Below are 26,370 nucleotides of genomic sequence, written 5' to 3'. Positions count from 1 at the left end.
ACGCCGAGGGGGGTGGGCGCGCCCCCACCCTCGTGGGCAACCCGGGACTCGCCTGGTCCATCTCCGATACTCCGTGGGCTTCTTCTGGTCCAAAAATAAGTTCCGTGAAGTTTCAGGCCAATTGCACTCCGTTTGATTTTCCTTTTCTGCGATACTCTAAAACAAGGAAAAAACAGAAACTGGCACTAGGCTCTGGGTTAATAGGTTAGTCCCAAAAATAATATAAAAGTGTATAATAAAGCCCATAAACATCCAAAACAGATAATATAATAGCATGGAACAATAAAAAATTATAGATACGTTGGAGACGTGTCACCCACCGACTATCATCAACGGGATAAATTATACCTACCTCAAGAAGCTTTAGTATTTCTTTTCTTACCACTTTTTTCATATTAGGATTTAACCGTCGTTGGTGATCAACAACCGGTTTAGCGTCTTTCTCTAATTTTATTTTGTGCTGGCATAGAGTGGGACTAATGCCCTTAAGCTCATCAAGAGTATATCCAATAGCAGCATGATGCTTCTTTAGAGTTTTCAATAATTTCTCTTCTTCTTGCTCTGAAAGGTTAGCACTAATAATAATAGGATATATCTTCTTTTCATCAAGATAAGCGTATTTAAGAGTATCAGGCAATGGTTTAAGCTCAAACACGGGATCACCCTTGGGTGGAGGAGGATCCCCTAGAATTTCGACAGGCAAGTTGTGTTTCAAAATAGGTCCCTGTTTAAAGAAAACTTCATCTATTTCCCTTCTTTCCTTCATAAACATATCATTTTCATGGTCTAGCAAATATTGTTCTAAAGGATCATTAGGAGGCATGGCAATAGAAGCAACACCAATAATTTCATCTTTACTAGGCAATTCTTTATCATGGGGTTGTCTACGAAATTTAGCAAAATTAAAATCATGAGACATATCCCATAAACCAACAGAAACAATATCCTTTTTGCAGTCTATCTTAGCATTAACAGTATTCAAGAAGGGTCTACAAAATATAATGGGACAAAAGTCATCTTGTGGGGAACCCAGAACAAGAAAATCAGTAGGATATTTAACATTCCCACACAAGACTTCAACATCCCTAACAATTCCAACCGGTGAAATAGTATCTCTATTGGCAAGCTTAATTGTAACATCAATACCTTCTAACTCAGCAGGTGCAATATCATGCATAATTTCTTCATATAAAGAATGAGGTATTGCACTCGCACTAGCACCCATATCACATAAGACATGATAGCAATGATCTCCTATTTTAACAGAAATAACAGGCATGCCTACAACAGGTCTATGTTTATTTTTAGTATCGGGTCTAGCAATTCTAGCAGCTTCATCACAAAAGTAAATAACATGCCCATCAATATTATCGGACAAGAGATCCTTAACCATAGCAATACTAGGTTCAACTTTAATTTTCTCAGAGGGTGTAGGTGTTCTATTATTACTCTTACGAACCACAGTTGAAGCTTTAGCATGATCCTTTATTCTAGTAGGGAAAGGTGGTTTCTCAATATAAGCGGTGGGAACAATAGGATCAACATTATAAGTGATAGTCTTTTCTTCAACTTTAATAGGTTCAACTACTTTTACTTCAATGGGAGGATGATATTTAAGCCACTTCTCCTTAGGGAGATCAACATGAGTAGCAAATGATTCACAGAAAGAAGCTACTATCTCAGAGTCAAGTCCATATTTAGTGCTAAATTCACAAAAAGCATCGGTATCCATAAAAGATTTAACACAATCAAACTTAGGTGTTATACCTGACTCCTTACCTTCGCTGAGTTCCCAAGCTTCAGAGTTGCTTTTAATTCTTTCCAATAAATCCCATCTGAATTCAATAGTTTTCATCATAAAAGATCCAGTACAAGAAGTATCGAGATTGGAGCAATTATCGAGAGAAAGCCGAGCATAATTTTTTTGAATAATAATTTCTCTTGAGATCTCTTGATTGGGGCATGAATATAACATTGACTTAAGCCTCCGCCAAGCTTGAGCGATGCTTTCTCCTTCACGAGGCCAAACATTATATATATAATTACGATCGCGATGAACCAGATGCATAGAATAAAATTTCTGATGAAATTCCAATTTCAACCGATTGTAGTTCCACGATCCAATATCATCGCATAGCCTAAACCATGTCAATGCCTTTCCCTTCAAAGATAAAGGGAATACCTTCTTCTTGATAACATCCTCGGGTATACCTGCAAGCTTAAATAATCCACAAACTTCATCCACGTAGATTAAGTGCAAATCGGGATGTAATGTCCCATCTCCTGTAAAAGGATTAGCCAGCAGTTTCTCTATCATACCCGAATGAATTTTAAAGTAAACATTTTCAGTAGGTTCAGTAGGTTGAGCAGCAACTCTTTGCTTTACTGGTCGGGGTGAAGATACCCTGAACAAGCCCCTCAAAGGATTACTTTCCATAGTAACAAGTGACAGTAAATTTCGGCACACTATATAAATTTTTCCTTACCAAATTCCTCTTACCAAAGGCGCTTCACTCCCCGGCAACGGCACCAGAAAAGAGTCTTGATGACCTACAAGTATAGGGGATCTATCGTAGTCCTTTCGATAAGTAAGAGTGTCGAACCCAACGAGGAGCAGAAGGAAATTACAAGCGGTTTTCAGTAAGGTATTCTTTGCAAGCACTGAAATTATCGGCTACAGATTATTTTGTGATAAGGTAATTCGTAACGGGTAACAAGTAATAAAAGTAAAAAAAAAGGTGCAGCAAGCTGCCCCAATCCTTTTTGTAGCAAAGGACAAGCCTGGACAAACTCTTGTATAAAGGAAGGCGCTCTGAGGACACATGGGAATTATCGTCAAGCTAGTTTTCATCACGCTCAAATGATTCGCGTTCGTTACTTTGATAATTTCATATGTGGGTGGACCGGTGCTTGGGTACTGCCCTTACTTGGACATGCATCCCACTTATGATTAACCCCTCTTGCAAGCATCCGCAACTACAAAAGAAGTATTAAGGTAAACCTAACCATAGCATGAAACATATGGATCCAAATCAGCCCCTTACGAAGCAACGCATAAACTAGGGTTTAAGATTCTATCACTCTAGAAACCCATCATCTACTTATTACTTCCGAATGCCTTCCCCTAGGCCCAAACAATGGTGAAGTTTCATGTAGTCGACATTCACATGACACCACTAGGGAAGAGACAACATACATCTCATGAAAATATTGAACGAATACCAAATTCACATGACTACTTATAGCAAGACTTCTCCCATGTCCTCAGGAACAAACCAAACTACTCACAAATCATATTCATGTTCATAATCAGAGGGGTATTAATATGCATAAAGGATCTGAACATATGATCTTCCACCAAATAAACCAACTAGCATCAACTACAAGGAGTAATCAACACTACTAGCAACCCACAGGTACCAATCTGTGGTTTTGAGACAAAGATTGGATACAAGAGATGAACTAGGGTTTGAGATGAGATGGTGCTGGTGAAGATGTTGATGGAAATTTACCCCCTGCCGATGAGAGGATCGATGGTGATGATTTCCCCCTCCCAGAGGGATGCTTCCCCGGCAGAATAGCTCAGCCGGAGCCCTAAATTGGTTCCACCAATGTTCCGCCTCGTGGCGGCGGTGTTTCATCCCGAAAGGTTGCTTCCGATTTTTTCCTGGGCGAAAGACTTCATATAGCCAAAGATGGGCACTGGAGGCCTGCCAAGGGGCCCACGAGATAGGGGGCGCACCCAGGGAGGTAGGGCACACCCCCACCCTCGTGGATGGTGGGTGGCCCTCCTCTGGTGCTTTCTTCGCCCAATATTTTTTATATATTCCAAAACTGACTTCCATGGAGTTTGAGGACTTTTGGAGTTGTGTAGAATAGGTCTCTAACATTTGCTCCTTTTCCAACCCAGAATTCCAGCTGCCGGCATTCTCCCTCTTCGTGCTAACCTTGTAAAATAAGAGAGAATAGGCATAAGTACCGTGACATAATGTGTAATAAAAACCCATAATGAAATAAATGTCGATATAAAAGCATGATGCAAAATGGACATAGCAATAAGCAAACCTTGTAAAAACCTGTTTGCTCCAGTACTTAGCAAAATTTAGCTCTGCGCCAGATCTTTAACCATTAGCCCTTTATGGCGATTTAAATGCTAACTTGCAAGCTGCCAAATACCTCCTTGCTTAACCCTGAATCCCTTTTCAATTTACCAATTTAATGTTGACATAACCCGGCTATGCCTTGCCGGTTTAATCATGCCTTAAATCATCTCCTCTAGGCCATGCACCACAATCATGACTAAGACCGTCACTTCATGCGGTTGGGTTCCGTCAATCGGCACAGAAGAAATGCTTGATGATTATGTCAAGACAAGCATCTTGTGAGCAAAGAATGTCATTCATTGGCGTATTCCAAGCCCAGACGAAGCTAGACCTCAGCCAAAGGAAAATGAGGTTATTGTATTTGCTGATCACATAAACCGAGGTTTCTCACCGCCTGGGTTAAAATTCTTCCATGAAGTTTTGCATTTCTTTCAACTCCACCCCCAAGACATCGGACCCAATTCCGTTTCAAATATCCGCAACTTCCAAGTCTTCTGTGAAGTGTATCTTCAAGAAGAACCCAGCATTGAACTCTTCAGAGAGTATTATTACCTGACCGCCAAAATGAATTCACCAACGGGCCCAGCTTAGAACTTGGCGGAGTCTCAATTCAACGGTGAAGAGACGCTATTTTTCCTTCTGCTACGCTTCCAAGTCATCCTAAGGACTGGAATCAAACTTGGTTCTATTGTCAAGACACATCTCCAGCTGAAGAAAACCCCTTGCTGGGTTATCATGATCACCGGCTCAGCCCCAGGCACCCTCTTCTAGACCGGCTTACTACCGCTAAACGAGTAAAATATATGCCTACCTTTTCAAAGGTTAGAGCCTTGCTAGCCAACGGGTTAACTGGTGTCGACGTATTCCGTTACTGGGTCGCTTGGAGGGTGATGCCTTTGAGCTGCCAACCTGGCTTAATGTTCTCATACACTGGTGATGTCAAGGACCCGCAGTGCCACTGCCAGATATGTTTGTTTGATAAGGCTATTAATGACATGACCAAGACCCTTCTCGGGGAAAGCTTGGAGAGCTGCAGCAAGGTGGGGTTGAACCCCTTTTGCAAACTTAACCCGCCACCAGACGTAAGCTCTCCATTTGACTCTACCTTTTCTCACTGTTTACATAATCTGCACATCCCTTATATTCTTGTGACTTATGCTGGCTGGATCTTCTTTTTGGAACAAGAAGTACGACGAGAAGGAGAAAGCATCCAAGAAGCCCAGAACTAAGACCAAGGCCTCCAAGAAGAATAAGAAGAAATCAACCAACTCAGGGTTGTTCACCTTGAATGATGATGATGATGATGATGATGATTCGGAGGTAGACCTTGACTGTCTTGGCTCTTTTTTCAATCATCTTATTGACACTGATTGCTATCAGGACGACGCGGAGACCAACCAGGTAGGTGATGAAGAGGTAACTATTATTTCCTCTGACTCAGAGCCTTTGCTAAGAGAGAAAATTCGACAAGTAACCTAGAAAGTAAGGTTTTCTCACGCCTTACCTTACTTGGATCCCAACTTTATTTTGAAGCAACAACAGCATGAGAACCGACGCTGAACTAGGACTAGCGGAGGCGAAGAGCTATCCTCCGGGTTACCAAACACACCAGTCCCGCGCAAGCGTCGCAAAGAGGTTCCTTAGAATTCAAACTCCTTTTATCCAAAGGCGAGTCTTATTCGCCATCCACTTAATCCTTTTGACTCGAATTATCAGGGAACGTCTCATTCCTCTTCCGGCAACTCATCTCAGACCCAGCTGCCGGCTTTCAAGACTGCCCATGGGTAATGACCTTTGACCTTGTTATTTAATACTTGTAAATATATACTGACCTCTCCAATCTTTTCTTGCAGTGGGATAGCGAAGCCTAGTAAAAAGGCGAAAACGAATAAAACGGCCGAAGATCCAAAAGTTCATGAGCTGGAAAAACAAGCGCCAGTATCTGAAGCCTCCGTACAACACCCGGAAGAAATTGCCGATGACCCGCCACCAGAGAACCCTAGCGCCTCCACAGACCATGTGAACATTGACCCTATGGGTGCTAAGCTGCCAAGCCCAATCAAGCCTTCTAAAGAAAGTACTAAAGATGTTCTGATCACCGGTACTGGCTTCCAAGAGCCGGGGTATCCCACTATCTTGGCTAAACACTCTGCCAAGGAAGAACTGATTGAGAAGCGCAAGGTCAATTTTGATATGGCCAATTACTCTCAATTGGGCATCAGTGAATTATTCTCCAGCTTCCCCAGTCAAGTGCACACTAGCCGTGATCTTGAGATTGACATGGTCAAAGAAATGCACCAGAAATATGAGGTACAAACTTCTGCTTCATCTATTTAAGAGATATTCCTTCAGTACCCAAGTCTTAGTCATAGGAAAGATTTTAGTGACGATGGCAAAGACTTCAACCATTATATCATAGTAATAATTTTGAGCCATAGCCCCCATGAACCGGCTTGCCTTGAAAAAAGATAAGCGGGATCAGTAAAATGAGCTTCCGAATACAATTTCACCTCATAACCCTCCCAAGTCAGGTTATCTTTGAAAAAGATGAACCGGATTGTCGGCCACAACTTTAGAAAACAACTTCTGCACCCATTAGCCCCCAAGTGCCAAGTGTTATTGCTTGCAAAGGGCTTGGGACATTTTATGTATTGTACTGTGACATAACTGTTGATAATTGTTCAACCTCTTGCTTACATGATGCCTCCACTCAATTTAAATCTCAATTGGCAGAGTTGAAGACCAGGCTCGAAGTGCAAGAGCCTGAGACCCAGAAAGCTGACTCCAAGTTCAAATTTAGCTTGGATGAGATGAAAAAGCTCAAAATCGGGTTTGATGCAGAGAGAGCCGCATGTGCTGAAGAGAAAACTGCCTTGGTGCAAAGAGCAGAAAACGCTGAAGCTTCTTTGCAAGAGGTCACCGCAGAGCTTACCGGTTTAAAACGCCATATTACACAGATGACTGGCCTCTATCTTTGGTAAATAATACTAGATACTGTGATCTTTTCCAGTGCTCAACTTCTTAACCCGCCTGGTGACTTAACTGCGTGTTTGTTGAACAGGCCCAGGAGTACCAATCTTGGTCAAGATATGCTGGTAAAGCTAAAGGCGGTTTATAGTTAGTGGAGCAATTATGTACAGGTGCTCAGCGGTTAATAGCCACCATTTCACACACCAATCAAGCACTGTCTCTTATCAGGAATGTGTTAACCAAACTCTCTATCTTGCCCGCAAAGATTGAAGAAATAAAGCGGTCATCTGCTATAGTTGTTGCTATTACTGCCTTGAGTCGGGTGAAGGCGTGGCAAGCAGAACTAGACCCAGCCGAGTTGGCTATTGGCTGCCCTAGTTTTAAAGAGGACGGGTCTCCTTTTGATCAGAAGGACTTTGTTGCTTGTGTGAAAGAGATGCATCCACTGGCGAGTAAACTCGTTGAAGAAACTGACGTGTCGAGATATCAAGCGGCTTATGCAGGAAACAATTCAAAGATGAAGACGCCGGCTTACAATGTTGTGGATCTTATCCCTCCAATTCGTAAGCATACTTTTGCTCCTAAAATTGATCCATCTGAACTTATCGATGATGAATCTGAGTTTCAAGCCTTGACTGGCATCGATTGGTCATTGCCTAACTTCCAGACGACGGAAGAAGAAGAAGAAGAACGGATGCAGGATGACCCGGAAGCCTCAACGCACCAAGACCAGGAGACTTGATCCACGGGACGGTTCTTAATCTGCATCACCGTTATGTGCTTTTTTTAAACCACTTAATCATTTGGGATCGGGGAGCCATGTAATAGGCTAGTAAGAAACAATGATCTTTCGTGCATGTTTTATCCTTTTGAAACTGATGATGATTTGTCTATGTGTCATGAATGAATTTTGCAAGGAATATCATGTCATCTCACAAATGTTCTTACACACAGTGAACAATAGATGCCCTGGCGGTTTATGGCAGGGCGGGTCATAATGTCCAAGATAATATACTCTGGTGACTTAAAGCCTATAACCAGGGCGGTTTGAATAAACCAAATATTTATGAAGTCATACCTGTAGACTGGTAGCATTTTGATGCTGTAATTGTGTAAGTTTGTAAGCCGGAGGCTTGATTAGGTCTAGAAGAGTGCAGCTCAATTCTTTTTTTGAAAAAAATCATTTTTGTCCCATAAGCCGGCTCTCACGTGACATAAATCCGTTGTTTTAATCTTAGCCAGTTCAGGGTCTTATCGAAAAGAGTAACTGCTAAGAGTACAAACGGGCCACATAGCGGAGAGGCTGTGACAACAGGTGAGTTTATCCTAGCTCTTTGTAAGCCGGCTCTCACGTGACAAAGGCCACCATTTGAACCTTGACAAGTTCAGGGTCTTATTGAAAAGATTAACTATCAAGAGTTCGACGGGTGATTGCTCCCTGACTATAGCACCAGAAAACTCTTGTCTGCTAGGACTACGTCGGTATTTCCCCAAAGAGGAAGGGATGGTGTAGCACAGCGAAGGTAGGTATTTCCCTCAGTGATGAAACCAAGGTTATCGAACCAGTAGGAGAACCAAGCAACACAACGTAAACAACACCTGCACACAAATAACAACACCACACAACCCGACGCGTTAAAGGGGTTGTCAATCCCTTCCGGGTAACGATGCCAGAAATTTGTAGTAGATTGAAATAATAGATCGTAAATAAAATAAAGTGCAGCAAAGTATTTTTGTATTTTTTGTTTAATAGATCTGAATAAAAATGCAAAGGAAAAGTAGATCGCAAGCAAATATATGAGAAAGAAGACCCGGGGGCCGTAGGTTTCACTAGTGGCTTCTCTCGAGAAAGATAGCAAACGGTGGGTAAACAAATTACTGCCGGGCAATTGATAGAACCTCAAATAATTATGACAATATCCAGGCAATGATCATTACATAGGAATCACGTCCAAGATTAGTAGACCGACTCCTGCCTGCATCTACTACTATTACTCCACATATCGACCGATATCCAGCATGCATCTAGTGTATTAAGTTCATGGAAAAACGGAGTAATGCAATAAGAATGATGACATGATGTACACAAGATCTATCTAAGTAGATATAGACCCCATCGTTTTATCCTTAGTAGCAATGATACATACGTGTCGGTTCCCTTTCTATGACTGGGATCAAGCACCGTAAGATCGAACCCACTACCGGGCACCTCTTTCCATTGCAAGATAAATAGATCAAGTTGGTGAAACAAAACCCAAATATCGGAGAAGAAATACGAGGCTATAAGAAAACATGCATATAAGAGATCAAAGAGACTCAAATGACTTTCATGGATATAAAAAGATATGACTGATCATAAACTCAAAGTTCATCAGATCCCAACAAACACACCACAAAAAGAGTTACATCATATGGATCTCCAAGAGACCACTGTATTGAGAATCAAGAGAGAGAGATGAAGCCATCTAGCTACTAACTACGGACCCGAAGGTCTACAAAGAACTGCTCGCACATCATCGAGGAGGCACCAATGGAGGTGGTGAACCCCATCCGAGATGGTGTCTAGATTGGATCTAGTGGTTCTAGACTCTACGGCGGCTGGATGAATATTTTGTCGACTCCCCTAGGGTTCTGGTATTTTTTGGTATTTATAGAGCAAAGAGGCGGTCCGGGGGGCACCTGAGGTGGGCACAACCCACCAGGGCACGCTTGGGCCTCCTGGAGCGCACTGGTGGGTTGTCCCCTCCTTGGGACTCCCCCAGCTGCAACCAGGGCCCAACATGTTCCTTCTGGTCCATAAAATATCTCCGTAAAGTTTTGTGGAATTTGGACTCCGTCTGATATTTATTTTCTACAATGTAAAAAACATGGAAAAACATGAACTGACACTTGGCACTATGTCAATAGGTTACTACCAAAAACTGATATAAAATGATTATAAAACATCTAAGATTGATAATAAAATAGCATGGAACAATAAAAAATTATAGATACATTGGAGACGTATCAGCATCCCCAAGCTTAACTCCAACTCGTCCTCGAGTAGGTAAGTGATAAAAACAGAATTTTTGATGTGGAGTGCTGTTTAACATGTCATATCATATTCTTTTCTTTATATCATGGACATTTGGACTTTTTATGTGATTCAAAGCAATAGTCTAGTTTTGACATAATAATTTAGATACTCAAGCATATCAACAAGCAAACATGTCTTTCAAAATATCAATGCTAAAATAAGTTATCCCTAGCCCATCATGCTCAAACATTGATCCATTCAAGAAACACACTCGAATATTAGCTACACCGAATACTTAAGTACGATCATATTTCCTCCTAGTTGGTGCTTATTATAAGAGAAGATGGAGACTCAATTTCAAAAACAAAATTGCATAAAGTAAAAGAAAGGCCCTTCGCAGAGGGAAGTAGGGGTTTGTAGAGGTGTCGAGCTCAAAGAGAAAAGTTAGAGATAAAAACATTTTGGGAGGTGTGTCCATCCCACCAACGAAAACGACTTAGAGTTCCGAATACTTTCCATGCATAGATATATCATAGGCGGTTCCCAAACAGAAAAAAAAGTTTATTCCTTTTGCCACCATAACTTTCACTTTCCATGGCTAACCATATCCACGGGTGCCCTCCATACCAACACTTTCCAAGGAATTTATTATTTGACACATAAAGTAAATTCAATTTTTTTGCATTTCGGGACTGGGCATCCCTAATACCTTTGCCTTACTCTCGTGCAATGATAAGTGAATAAACACTCGTCTTTAGAATAACACATCTAGCATGGAAAATATTAGCCACCCCTCACTGCTCCGCGAGTGAAACAAACACACTAAAGAGAAGTTTATTTTGAAAATTAAAGATGGCACATGCAAATTTGCTTAGAACGGCAAGAGAATACCGCATATAGGTAGATATAGTGGACTCATGTGGCAAAACTGGGTTAAAGGTTTTTGGATGCACAAGTAGTGATCATACTTAGTGCAAAATGAAGGCTAGCAAAAGATTGGGAAGCGACCAACTAAGAAACGAATAATCTCATAAGCAAGCATTAAGCATAATTAATACCAAATAATGCACCACAAGTAGGATATAATTTCATTGCATGACTATTGACTTTTTTACTTGCATAGGGAATCACAAACCTTAACACCAATATTCTTACTAAAGCATAATTACTCACCAACATGACTCACATATCACATCATCATATCTCAAAACTATTACTAAGAATCAAGTTTATTTTGTCCAGTGATCTTCATGACATTTTTTTTCTTTTTCTTTATCCTTGTTGGATACTGTAACATCCCAAATTTTCAATATGGAATGTTATACATAGGTCATTCATGCATATCATATTGTATTGCATTTCTCGTTCCACAATCCTGAAAATCCTAAGCAACTCAAGGACCTTCGGAGAGAGTTGGGGATTTCCCGGGTTTCATATTTGATTTTTATCAAATATTGAAACAAGGATTTTTGATTTTAATTATTTTTCTCCCCGAAAAATATTTCATGATTAAACAAATGAGAGGAGATAATATGACTTCTCCAACATAATTGAAATATTGGAGAAAAAAAATATTAAAATCAATTATTTGATTTTATTTGATTTTAATTCGGATTTTATTTGCATTAGAAAAATTGCACGTTTTCAAAATTGCATTTTAGGGGCCAAGAAAATGTTCATCTCGTTCTAAATATTTTATTTAGATGGTGAGAATTTGTTTTGGCATTTTTAGTTTTTTATTTGTTTTTCTAGGATTTTATTTCGGTCGGCGAAATTAATTTTTTTTTAAAAAAAAGTTCCTGCGCCCGACTGGGCCTAAGGCCCAGCCGAGCTAGGCCGCCGCCACCTGCGCGCGCGCCGCCGCCGCTCGGACCGGAGTCCGAGTCGGACTCCGCCTCCGCCTGCCGCCGCGCCTTGCCCCCTCCTCCAAGTCGCGCCGCCCCCGCCCTTTATATACGCCCGCCCTGAGCCCCACACCACCACCACTGCCACCGCCCCGCAGCCGCCGCCGCCCGCGCTAACCGCCGCCACCGCGCTAACTGCCGCTTGCCGCCGCCGCCGCTTGCCGCCGCCGCCCCGCCGCCGCCACCCCGCCGCCCTCATCTCGCCGGAGCCCCTCGCCGGAGGTATCGCACCGGAATCTGAGCCGCTGGTTTTTTCTTAAACCGTTCGGTTTTTTTAGAAAACCCTATTTCCGTTTTTCCCGGATCGCTGGTTTTTCTCAGTTCTTCTAGTTAGCGGACGTTCGTCCGAACATTCATTTTAACGAATGGTTCTTCGCCCATTAGTTAAAGCTAATGAACGCTCGTTCGTTAGTCTGTTCGTCAGTTTTCTTTTATCGGATTTATTCCGCGATTTTTCTGATCAAGATTTCTGATCCGATCTTAGTTTCTGTTTATCATTTCGCTCGTTAGTCGGAATCAGGCGATTCAAGCGCCTAGAGTTTCGTCTCGAAACCCTCTTTCCATTTAACCAACTTAAATGAGTTTTGCTACTCTAAAATTTGACCTAGGTTCAGATTAGTAAATGAAGCTTCTTTCTTTCGCCGTTTGAGTTTCGTTGCTCCGTTTCATTTGATCTTTTTTTGCGAACCGGAGTTCTTAAGTTGAACCTTCTGGTCAACCCCCTTTTATTTGAGTTTTGCTTGTGCATCTCTTACTTGTTGTTTATGTATGTTATTGTTTGTTTGCGATAGAACACCCGGAGTGCGAAGCGTGCTACTACGAGTCCTTAGGTTTCGCAGACCGTCAGCAAGGCAAGTATAACTTTGATCATATCCCTTTTATCACCCAGTTTTTATGCATTAGTTCCAATCCTAAAACATTGCATGGTTAGGATGTCATTAATATGTGGGTTGGGAAGTAGTTGATGAGGTAGAACCTATTACCCTGTTATGTTCAAACCCTGGGAGTTACTTCTACGCTGCTTATATTACTATGCTATGCTATGCTCGTAGACGTGGTTTGGGTTTGAGTGAAATCCATGACATATGTGAGATTGTTAATTAATGGTTCAAACTTAAGGTGGCAACTTGAATTAACATCTGGGTGGATTGAGGCACCTGGAGTACCCAGTGTTGCCTGTTTTTTTGGAAATCCCGGAGTACCCGTGTGATCTTCCTATGGACCGCCACCCAGGCTCAAAGGGAACTGAGATGATTCCTGCTAGAAACTACCGTGTGCAGCCACAAGCTATTATGGGCTCTATCATAGTTGAGTAAGTTATGTGAAGCTCTTGAAGAGGCAGATCAGCAGGTAGTGGGATGTAGGTTTGGTATGGTCTGTCCAGAGTAGAGAGTTAATGTTTCTGAAAGGCTGTGTCTCGGTCATCCATATCTCAAACACCTTGTAGTGCGAGAAATCCAACGGAGGCGATCGAGTCTTGTGGGGAAAAGTGCGCAAACCTCTGCAGAGTGTATAATCTAATCATGGTTAGCTTTGTCCCCGGTTATGGACAATTCTTGAGTATCTAGTATTTGGGTTATCACATGTATCTCATCATTCTTAAATAATATTGTTGGGATGTTAATTACTTTAATTGGGATTGAGTTGGAGGAACCTTCTCAATGATGTTTCAACTACCATGATAGTTAAATTAAAATCTATTCCTTCGTTGTAGGAAAAAATTGGCTTTTCACAAAATTGTAACCATAGAGCTTTCCACCAGCCAAAATATGCATGTAGTGATAGCATTATTCTGTTCTTGCTCTACTGGGTTACTTTGCCAGCATATTCCTTGTGCTGACCCGTTTTGGGGCTGCAACGTACTATGTTGCAGACTTTTCAGACGAGGAGTAAGGTTCGTTAGGTCGTTGTCGTGCAGCTCAGCTATGCCGTTGGAGTTAATGGACTCACTTTATCTTCCAAGCCTTCCGCTGTTATCGTATTAGATGGCCTTAAGCCATATTATTGTAATAAGTTCTCTTTTGAGACATTCAATGTAATAAGTGTGTGATTGCCACTCTGTTATAAATCCTTCGAGTACTGTGTGTGTCAGCATTACCGATCCACGGATGACACTGAAGCACAGAGACTTGACCATCTGAGGTCGGGTCACTATAAGATGGTATCAGAGCACACGCTGAGTGTAGGACACGACAACTAAGATAAACCCTAGGTCACACTTCTCTACTCATTTCTGACTCCTCTCCATCTTCTACTCTTTAGGATGACGGAGATGAAGAACAAGTTTGCACAACCGGATGAAGACACAACTTTTGGACGCCACTTAAAGGAAGTCACTAGGTACTTGAACATTGGAATACCAAGCTTCACCGGAACGTACAATGCCACTTTACCTGAAGAAGAGTGCTGGATGGTTCAAGTACAGGTTCCAGGAAGGTCATTCTCGCCAACTTCTAAACCCATAGAGTTTTCTTTTGAAGCACCCACCTGGAGTCTAGGCAAGAGCATGGCAGCCCACATTACCATGGGACACATTGGAGAGGTCTACAACAGGGAGCTTAAGGACACTATCTACCAAATATGTGGGCGCCGAGACGAGCAATGGGAAGTAATCAGCATCAGGAAGGATAGATCCATTGCAGCTTTCATCCAGGAGTTAAACCAGCACATTCGACGCCAGGAGAACCAGATGTGCGTGGACATGATGGACCTGAAGAAGGCGAAGACTAGAATCATCGAGTTGGAGGAAGAACTCAAGTTTACATGTGATGGATATGAGGAGGAAATCAAGACACTACTGGAGAAGAATGACAACTTAGTCAAGAAGATCGGAGTATTCATGGGAGGACCGGCACCAGTGGAAGAAGACAAAGAAGAAGAACCCAAGGAGATTCGCCCCGAGGACTACATCATCATCGACGACACTGATTCCAATCCTAGTGATGATGACTTTGTAGACAAAGCTGGAGCTGACATCATGGAGTCTTCCACCGATCAAAATTTCTAGATGACCACCAAATATTAGTAGTATTTCCCCATGTAATTAGTAGTAGATGAGCTCCTTGCGATAGTCCTAGACCGTTTGTATGCCCTTGCTTGATTGAGTGAGTGAAATGTTTGTCTTTGTCTCATGTGCATATGGGTAGTGTTTTCTCATTACACCCCTTTTCTATTCTGATCTCTTCCATCTAAACCCATTATATGCCTCCGAGACGTGACACCGGTTTTGCTTTCCCACCGGAGCTCACCCAGTTGATCCAGTAGCAGAATATTTTGATGCAATTACTAGTTCAGAACCAGGGCAACAACAACAACAACCCGCCGCCAGTGGACAACCTAGCCCGTTTTCTAAGGTTACAGCCGCCGGTGTTTTCCAGTAGCACCGAGCCTATAGTTGCTGATGATTGGCTACGCCGTATTGGAAGGGAGTTGACCACCGCAGGTTGCACGGATGCTGAGAGGGTGCGCTTTGCCGCACATCAATTGGATGGACCTGCAGCCTCATGGTGGGAGAATTACACAACCACTTTCCCCATAGCCAACGTCACTTGGGACTAGTTTCAGCAAGCTTTCCGCATGGCCCATGTCTCAACTGGAGCTATGCAGATGAAGAAGCGGGAGTTCCGCAACCTACATCAGGGGAACCGTACTGTGGCTCAGTACGTGGATGAGTTTAGCAAGTTGTCTCACTATGCCACTGATGATGTGGCCACAGATGCCGCGAAGCAGGAGAAGTTTATGGAAGGGCTGAATGATGAGATGAGCATGCAGTTGATGGTAGCAACCTTCAACAACTTCCAAGAGTTGGTAGATAAGGCTCTTATGATTGAAGGGAAGCAGCAGCAGATTGAGAGCCACAAGAGGAAGTATGGACAGGGGAAGTATAACTCAGGAGCTCAGCAGAAGCCTCGCCTAACCCCGAATTCGGGAGGACTTGTTCATAACCATGGAGGTCACAACCACACCGTAGGAGGATCGCATAACCACAATGGTTCTAAGAATGGGAATGGGAACGGAACCAACCATAACCAGAACCACCTCAATCTAGCCACACCCACCAAAAGAGACCTAAGTCACGTTACTTGCTTCATGTGTGGGAAGACTGGACACTACGCCACAGAGTGCCCTGAAGGAAAGAATGGAAATGGAAATGGGAGTGCGGGGAAGAAGCCTAATCCATTCAACAAAGGACAAGTGAACCACGTTAATGTGGAGGAGGTTGAAGAGCAGCCGGACGCGGTAATAGGTAAGTTTTTGGTTAAGTCATTTACCGCTCTTGTTCTTTTCGATACTGGTGCATCGCATTCATACATATCAAGGGGATTTGTGGATAAGTTTAAACTACCAACTCAAACCCTTAGGACCCCTCTGTTAGTAAGCTCACCCGGAGCAGAATACATGGCTAGCCGATGGTGCGACCAGGTACCCTTAACCATTGGCACACATGTTTTTCCATCCGACCTAATTATCTTGGAGTCACAAGGATTGGATGTGATAGTAGGTATGGACTGGATGTCAAAGTTTGGAGGGAGTATTGACTGTGCTAGTAAGTCGATTTATCTTACCACCCTGGAGGGAAAAAGGATTAAGTATGTGTCTAGGCATGTGCCTAGGAGGAGCCAAGTGAATGCCCTTACGGGAGTTGTTCAGGAGGAAGTGTCTGTAGTGAAGGATTATCCGGTGTTTTTCCAGAGGAGTTACCAGGCATGCCACCGGATAGAGACATTGAGTTTTTGATAGAGCTGTTGCCAGGAACAGGACCAATATCCAAGAGACCCTATCGGATGCCCGCAAATGATCTGGAGGAAATTAAGAAATAGATCAAGGAGTTATTGGAAAAAGGATATATTCGAAGAAGTTCATCACCTTGGGGAGCCCCTGTGCTTTTGGTTGAGAAGAAGGACAAATCCCTAAGGATGGTTGTCGATTATCGAGCCTTGAACAAGGTGACGATTAAGAACAAGTACCCACTGCCGATGATCAATGATCTGTTTGATCAGTTGCAAGGAGCTAAGGTGTTCTCGAAGATCGATCTGCGATCAGGATACCATCAGTTGAAGATACGTGAGACGAATATACCAAAGACAGCGTTCACAACGCGGTATGGATTATACGAGTACACGGTCATGTCATTTGGACTGACTAATGCCCCTGCTTATTTCATGAGCATGATGAACAAGGTGTTCATGGAGTATTTGGACAAGTTTGTTGTTGTGTTTATTGATGATATTATGGTATACTCGAAGAAGAGCACAAGGAGCATTTGCGCTTAGTTCTCGAGAAACTCAGGGAACACCAGTTGTATGCTAAGTTTAGCAAATGCGAGTTTTGGTTGAAAGAAGTCGGATTCCTTGGACATGTTATATCGGGAGAAGGTATAGCAGTAGACCCCAGCAAAATTCAGTCAGTCACTGAATGGTTGGCACACACCTCAGTTAGCGAGATCCGCAGTTTCCTTGGACTCGCAGGTTACTATCGGAGATTCATTGAGAACTTTTCCAAGATTGCAAAGCCAATGACTGAACTGTTAAAGAAGGATACTAAGTTTAAATGGACAGAAGATTGCGAGGCAAGTTTCCAGGAGTTGAAGGAATGGTTGACTACAGCGCCAGTGCAAACACTGCCGGATATACATAAGGAATTCCAAGTGTATTGCGACGCGTCTCGCTTAGGACTTGGATGTGTACTTATGCAGGATGGAAGAGTTGTTTCGTATGCCTCACGACAACTAAAACCTCATGAGTTGAACTATGACATGCATGATTTGGAGTTAGCAGCCGTAGTGCATGCATTAAAGACTTGGAGGCATTACCTTATTGGAAACCGATGTGATGTATACACGGACCATAAGAGTTTGAAGTACATCTTCACCCAGAAGGAACTGAACCTTAGACAGAGGAGATGGTTGGAGCTTATAAAGGATTATGATATGAAGCTACACTATCACCCAGGAAAGGCCAATGTTGTAGCAGACGCCTTGAGCAGGAAGAGTTATGCTAATATCCTTGAAAGTAAGGGATTGCCGAAGGAGTTAGCAGAGAATATCATGGAACTTCGATTGGAGATGGTTCCTAGAGGATTCGTTGCAACAATGGAGGTCCAGTCGACATTGCTGGACAAGATTCGGGAAGCTCAGAAGGATGACAAGGAGATTGCCGAGATAAAGGAGAAGATGAGCAAAGGAAAGGCCAAAGGTTTTCGTGAAGATGAGCACGATACCCTATGGTTTGAGGACCGAGTTTATGTGCCCAATAACCAGGAGATCAAGAGGTTAATACTTTAAGAGGCTCATGATTCACCATACTCAATACACCCCGGAAACACCAAGATGTATCTGGATTTGAAGGAACGTTTCTGGTGGACTGGTATGAAAAAGGATATTGCCGAGTATGTAGCCGTATGTGATGTATGTCAGCGAGTGAAGGCAGAACATCAAAAGCCAGCAGGATTATTACACCCTATGCCGATACCCAAATGGAAGTGGGATAAACTTGGCATGGATTTTATCACCGGATTGTCCAGGACTAAAGCATGATATGATTCCATATGGGTAGTAGTTGATTGATTGACCAAAGTGGCTCACTTCATCCCAGTGAAAACCGCTTATACCAGTGCAAAGTTGGCCAAGATTTATATGTCCAGGATCGTATGTCTGCATGGAGTTCCAAGGACCATTGTATCAGATAGAGGAACACAGTTTACTTCAAAGTTCTGGCATCAGTTACATCAGACTTTGGGAACAAGGTTAGAGTTCAGTATAACTTTCACCCGCAGACAGATGGACAGACTGAGAGAGTGAACCAAATTTTGGAGGACATGTTGAGAGCCTGTCCGCTAGATTATGGATCTAGTTGGGATGACAATTTGCCTTACGCAGAGTTCTCGTACAACTATAGCTACCAAGCCAGTTTGAAGATGGCACCATTTGAAGCCCTGTATGGACGCAGGTGCAGAACACCCTTGATGTGGGATGAGGTAGGAGACCGACAGTTGTTTGGACCAGACTTGATCAAAGAGTCTGAGGAAAAGGTTAAATTGATTCACGATAGATTGAAGAATGCTCAGTCCAGGCAGAAGAGTTATGCGGACTCAAAACGCAAAGAGGTAACCTATGAAATTGGAGACAGAGTATATCTGCGAGTATCTCCCTTGCGAGGAGTGAAACGTTTTGGAGTTAAGGGGAAATTAGCTCCGAGATTTGTAGGACCGTATCGTGTTTTGGAACGGATGGGAGAAGTTGCCTACAAGTTGGAATTACCCGAGGGATTGTCAGGAGTTCATGATGTGTTTCACGTTTCACAGCTGAAGAAGTGTCATGCTGAGATGGCCGATATACCGTTAAGAGATACAGTACCCTTGGAGGCAATTCAGTTGGAAAGTTATTTGACTTACGAGGAGAAGCCAGTAAAGATTCTTGAGTTTGCCAGCAGAGTCACCCGCAGTAAGGTTATCAAGTTTTGCAAAGTTCAGTGGAGCCACCATACCGAGGATGAAGCCACCTGGAAACGAGAGGATGATCTTCGCCAAGACCACCCACACCTATTTTGTAGCCAACCCGAATCTCGAGGGCGATATTCATCTTAAGGGGGGTAGGCTTGTAACATCCCAAATTTTCAATTTGGAATGTTATACATAGGTCATTCATGGATATCATATTGTATTGCATTTCTCGTTCCGCAATCCTCAAAATCCTAAGAAACTCAAGGACCTTGGCAGAGAGTTGGGGATTTCCCGGGTTTCATATTTGTTTTTTATCAAATATTGAAACAAGGATTTTTTATTTTAATTATTTTTCTCCCCGAAAAATATTTCATGATTAAACAAATGAGAGGAGATAATATGACTTCTCCAAAATAATTGAAATATTGGAGGAAAAATATTAAAATCAATTATTTGAGTTTTATTTGGATTTTATTTGCATTAGAAAAATTGCACGTTTTCAAAATTGCATTTTAGGGGCCAAGAAAATGTTCATCTCGTTCTAAATATTTTATTTAGACGGTGAAAATTTGTTTTGGCATTTTTAGATTTTTATTTATTTTTCTAGGATTTTATTTCGGTCGGTGAAATTATTTATTTTTTTAAAAAAAAGTTCCCGTGCCCGACTGGGCCTAAGGCCCAGCCGAGCCAGGCCGCCGCCGCGGCGGCCCCTGCGCGCGCGCCGCCGCCGCCGCTCGGACCGGAGTCCGAGTCGGACTCCGCCTCCGCCTGCCGCCGCGCCTGGCCCCCTCGTCCAAGTCGCGCCACCCCCGCCCTTTATATACGCCCGCCCCAAGCCCCACACCACCACCACCGCCACCGCCCCGCAGCCGCCGCCGCCCGCGCTAGCCGCCGCCGCCGCGCTAAGCCACCGCTTGCCGCCGCCGCCCCGCCCGCCGCCGCCCCGCCGCCCTCATCTCGCCGGAGCCCCTCGCCGGAGGTATCGCACCGGAATCCGAGCCGCCGATTTTTTTTCTAAAACCGTTAGTTTTTTTTAGAAAACCCTAGATCCGTTTTTTTTGGATCGCCGGTTTTTCTCGGTTCTTCTAGTTAGCGGACGTTCATCCGAACGTTCGTTTTAACGAACGGTTCTTCGCCCGTTAGTTACAGCTAACGAACACTCGTACGTTAGTCTGTTCGTCAGTTTTCTTTTATCGGATTTATTCCGCGATTTTTCTGATCGCGATTTCTGATCCGATCTTAGTTTCTGTTTATCTTTTCGCTCGTTAGTCGGAATCAGGCGATTAAAGCGCCTAGAGTTTCGTCTCGAAACCCTATTTCCGTTTAACCAACTTAAATGAGTTTTTTCTACTGTAAAATTTGACCTAGGTTCATATTAGTAAACGAAGCTTCTTTTTTTCGCCGTTTGAGTTTCGTTGCTCCGTTTGATTTGATTCTTTTTGTGAACCGGAGTTCTTAAGTTGAACCTTCTTGTCAACCCCCTTTTATTGAGTTTTGCTTGTGCATCTCTTGCTTGTTGCTTATGTATGTTATTTTTTGTTTGCGATAGAACACCCGGAGTGCGAAGCGTGCTACTACGAGTCCCTAGGTTTCGCAGACCGTCAGCAAGGCAAGTAACACTTTGATCATATCCTTTTATCACCCAGTTTTTATGCATTAGTTCCAATCCTCAAACATTGCATGGTTAGGATGTCATTAATATGTGGGTTGGGAAGTAGTTGATGAGGTAGAACCTATTACCTGTTACATTCAAACCCTAGGAGTTACTTCTACACTGCTTATATTACTATGCTATGCTATGCTCGTAGACGTGGTTTGGGTTTGAGTGAAATCCGTGACAGATGTGAGATTGTTAATTAATGGTTCAAAATTAAGGTGGCAACTTGAATTAACATCTGGGTGGATTGAGGCACCTGGAGTACCCAGTGTTGCCTATTTTTTTGGAAATCCCGGAGTACCAGTGTGATCTTCCTATGGACCGCCACCCAGGCTCAAAGGGAACTGAGACGATTCATGCTAGAAACTTCCGTGTGCAGCCACAAGCTATTATGGGCTCTAGCATAGTTGAGTAAGTTACGTGAAGCTCTTGAAGAGGCAGATCAGCAGGTAGTGGGATGTAGGTTTGGTATGGTCTGTCCGGAGTAGAGAGTTAATGTTTCTGAAAGACTGTGTCTCGGTCATCCGTATCTCAAACACCTTGTAGTGCGAGAAATCCAACGGAGGCGATCGAGTCTTGTGCGAAAAGTGCGCAAACCTCTGCAGAGTGTATAATCTAATCATGGTTAGCCGTGTCCCCGGTTATGGACAATTCTTGAGTATCTAGTATTTGGGTTATCACATGTATCTCATCATTCTTAAATAATATTGTTGGGATGTTAATTACTTTAATTGGGATTGAGTTGGAGGAACCTTCTCAATGATGTTTCAACTACCATGTTAGTTAAATTAAAATCTATTCTTTCTTGTAGCAAAAAATTGGCTTTTCACAAAATTGTAACCATAGAGCTTTCCACCAGCCAAAATATGCATGTAGTGATAGCATTATTCTGTTCTTGCTCTACTGGGTTACTTTGCCAGCATATTCCATGTGCTGACCCGTTTTGGGGCTGCAACGTACTATGTTGCAGACTTTTCAGACGGGGAGTAAGGTTCGTTAGGTCGTTGTCGTGCAGTTCAGCTATGCCGTTGGAGTTAATGGACTCACTTTATCTTCCAAGCCTTCCGCTATTATCGTATTAGATGGCCTTAAGCCATATTATTGTAATAAGTTCTCTTTTGAGACATTCGATGTAATAAGTGTGTGATTGCCACTCTGTTATAAATCCTTCGAGTACTGTGTGTGTCAGCATTACCGATCCAGGGATGACACTGAAGCACGGAGACTTGACCATCTGAGGTCGGGTCGCTACAGATACCTATCACTTTGGGACTAATTTTCATGTGTTGCTTTTCATAAGCTCAAACAAATATAGGTGAGATCATGAGTGTAATATATTTTTTCTTTCTCTCAAATTAATTTAAGTGAAGCAAGAGAGAATTTCTTGAAAATTTTACTAACTCTCAAATTAATCTAAGTGAAGTAGGAGAGCATTTCTTCAAAACATACTAAGCACACCGTTCTCAAAAAGATATAAGTGAAGCACTAGAGCAAGTCCTAGCTCATAAAAGATTTAAGTGAAGCATAGAGAGAAATTCTAACAAGTCATGAAATAATTTTGGCTCTCTCAAATAGGTGTGTCCAACAAGGATTGATGACTTAAAACACAATATAAAATAAGAAAAGACACATATCATACAAGACGCTCCAAGCAAAACACATATCATGTGATGAATAAAAAAATAGTTTTAAGTTGTAAGAAAGCGGGGATGCCACTCGGGGGCATCCCCAAGCTTAGTTGGTTGCTCATTCTTGGACAATAGCTCGGGATGTTGGGGCAACCCCAAGCTTAGGCTCTTCCATCGTTCCTTCATCCATCATAAGATAACCCAAAACTTGAAAACTTCAATCACACAAAACTCAACAAAACCTTCGTGAGATCCATTAGTATAAGAATAATAAATCACTACCATAAGTGATGTATCAAACCAATTCATATTTTGTTTTGTATTATATCTATTGTATTCCAACTTTTCTATGGCAAAAAATCATTAAATGAAACCATAGAGTCATCAAAATAAGCACACAACACGAAGCAAACAGAATTTGTGAAAACATAACAGTCTGTAGCAATCTGACTATTTGGGTATTTTATCGGTCTCTGGTAAAAAACTAAAATTAATTTCGTGAGCATAAAAGTTTCTATTTTTTCAGCAAGATCAAACAACTATCACCTAAGAAGATCCTAAAGGCTTTACTTGGCACAAACACTAATTAAAACATAAAAGACACAATCATAACAGTAGCATAATTGTGTTATCACACAAAAACAAGAAGCAAAAAGCAAAAATAAAATTTATTCATTGGGTGCCTCCCAACAAGCGCTATAGTTTTACACCCTTAGCTAGGCATAAAGTAAGGATCTAAGTTTTGTCATCTTTGGTTCGAGATCCATAAGATGCCCTCATGATTGATTCATAAGGTGGCTTAATTATAGTTCTAGGAAAGAGTTCCATGCCCTTCCTCAAAGGAAATTGGAACTTAATATTGCCTTCTTTCATATCAATCACGACACCCATAGTGCGTAAAAACGGACTACCAAGAATAATTGGACAAGACGGATTGCAATCAATATCAAGAACAATAAAATATATGGGCACATAATTCTTATTTGCAAGAAAAAGAACATCATTAATTCTTCCCACAGGCTTTTTAATAGTAGAGTCTGCCAAGTGCAAATTCAAAGAACATTCTTCAAGATTACTAAGACAAAGCACATCACATAAAGATTACGGAATTGTAGAAACACGAGCACCCAAGTCACACAAAGAAAAACACTCATAATTTTTAATCTTGACTTCGATAGTAGGTTCCCATTCATCATGCAATTTTCTAGGAATTGATACTTATAATTCCAATTTTTCTTCCAAAGCTTTCATCATAGCATCAACAATATGTTTATTAAAAGCTTTATTTTGTTCATAAGAATGGGGTGAATTTAGCATGGATTGCAACAAAGAAATACAATCAATCAAAGAGCAACTATAATAATTAAAGTCTTTGTAATCGAAAAGAGTGGGCACATCACTAGCTAAGGTTTTGACCTCTTCAAACCCACTTTTATCAATTTTCTCAACGAGATTTTCACCCTCCGAAATATTGCGACGCCTTCTACCTAAAGTTGAATCTTCTCTAGTCCCTTTTTCATCAATATTAACTTTACTAAACAAGGAATCAATAGAAGAAACACCAATCATTTTAAGATCTTCATCACTTTGGCGAAAGAAATCACTAGAAAACGCCTTTTCTAAAAATTCTCTTTTAGCTCTAAGCATAGCGGTTCTTTTCTTACTTTCATCCATAGAAACATTAAGAGCTTTACTTGATTCATCGACTTTAGGCACAAAAATTTTCGTCTTGAGATTTTCCACATCATGAGCAATTCTATCAACACTTCTAGACAAATCATCAATCTTACTCAACTTTTCTTCTATGGAAGTGTTCAAAACATTTTGTTTATTGATAAATTCTTTAATATTATTCTCTGGATCAGAGGTGTTCCTATTATTATTATTATTATTATTATAAGATTGATTTCCATAGGAATTACCATAACTATTAGAGGAATTACTATGAAAAGGCCTAGGATTAAAATTACCTCTATAAGCATTTTTGTTGAAATTATTTCGAGAGATAAAATTCACATCTATGGCATCACTATTTTGCTCAATCAAAGTAGACAAAGGCATATCATTAAGATCAATAGGAGCACTTCTACTAGCAACTAATTTCACAAGAGCATCAACCTTTTCACTTAAATAAGAAATTTCTTCAACCGAATTAACCTTTTTACTAGTAGGAGCTCTTTTGGTATGCCATTGTGAATAATTTGCAATAATATTATCAAGAAAATTGGTGGCTTCACCCAAAGTAATTTCCAGAAAAGTACCACCTGCAGTGGAATCTAAAAGATTACGAGAAACAAAATTCAACCCCGCATAAATTTTTTGTATGATCATCCAAAGATTTAACCCGTGAGTTGGGCAATTCCTTAGCATCATTTTCATCCTTTCCCAAGATTTTGCAACATGCTCATGTTCAAGTTGCTTGAAATTCATGATCTTGGTTCTAAGGGAAATAATTTTTGCGGGATGAAAATACTTAGTGATAAAAGCATCTTTGCACTTACTCCAAGAATCGATACTATTGCGAGGCAAAGAAAACTGAAATAATTTCATCTTGACCAGATCATTGTCCACATCTTTTTTCTTTTGCATATCGCATAATTCCATGAAGGTATTAAGATGGGATGTGCCATCCTCATTAGGAGTACCAGAAAATTGGTCTTTCATAACAAGATTCAGCAAAGCAGTATTAATATCACAAGTCCCCGCACTAGTGGCGGGAGGAGCAAGCGGAGTGCCACTAAAATCATTGTTGTTGGTATTTGAGAAATCACATAACTTGGTGTTATCTTGAGTCATGATGACCACACAACAAGATTGCACTCAAAAACAGATCCGGCAAGAAAACAGCGAACGGAAAAGAGAGGCGAATAAAATGGCAAATTTTTGTGAAGTGGGGGAGAGGAAAACGAGAGGCAAATGGAAAATAATGTAAATTGCGAGGAGATGAGATATGTGATTAGGAACCTGGTTATGTTGAAGATCCTCCCCGGCAACGGCGCCAGAAATTCCTTTTGATTGCTCCCTGACTATAGCGCTAGAAAACTCATGTCTGCTAGGACTACGTCGGTATTTCCCCAAAGAGCAAGGGATGATGTAGCACAGCAAAAGTAGGTATTCCCCTCAGTGATGAAACCAAGGTTATTGAACCAGTAGGAGAACCAAGCAACACAATGTAAACAACACCTGCACACAAATAACAATACCTCGCAACCCGACGTGTTAAAGGGGTTGTCAATCCCTTTCGGGTAACGGTGCCAGAAATTTGTAGTAGATTGAGATAATAGATCGTAAATAAAATAAAGTGCAGCAAAGTATTTTTTTTCATTTTTGGTTTAATAGATCTGAATAAAAATGCAAAGGAAAAGTAGATCGCAAGCAAATATATGAGAAAGAAGACCCGGGGGGCGTAGGTTTCACTAGTGGCTTCTCTCGAGAAAGATAGCAAACAGTGGGTAAACAAGTTACTGTTGGGAAATTGATACCTCAAATAATTATGACGATATCTAGGAAATTATCATTACATTGGCATCACATCCAAGATTAGTAGACCGACTCCTGTCTGGATCTACTACTATTACTCCACACATCGACCGCTATCCAGCATGCATCTAGTGTATTAAGTTCAAGGAAAAATGGAGTAATGCAATAAGAA

Source organism: Triticum urartu, chromosome 6A (assembly GCF_056163025.1).
Source record: "Triticum urartu cultivar PI428250 chromosome 6A, HENAU_Tu73, whole genome shotgun sequence".
NCBI lineage: Eukaryota > Viridiplantae > Streptophyta > Magnoliopsida > Poales > Poaceae > Triticum > Triticum urartu.
The sequence above is the reverse complement of the archived record's forward strand: the minus strand, read 5'-3'. Positions refer to the sequence as shown.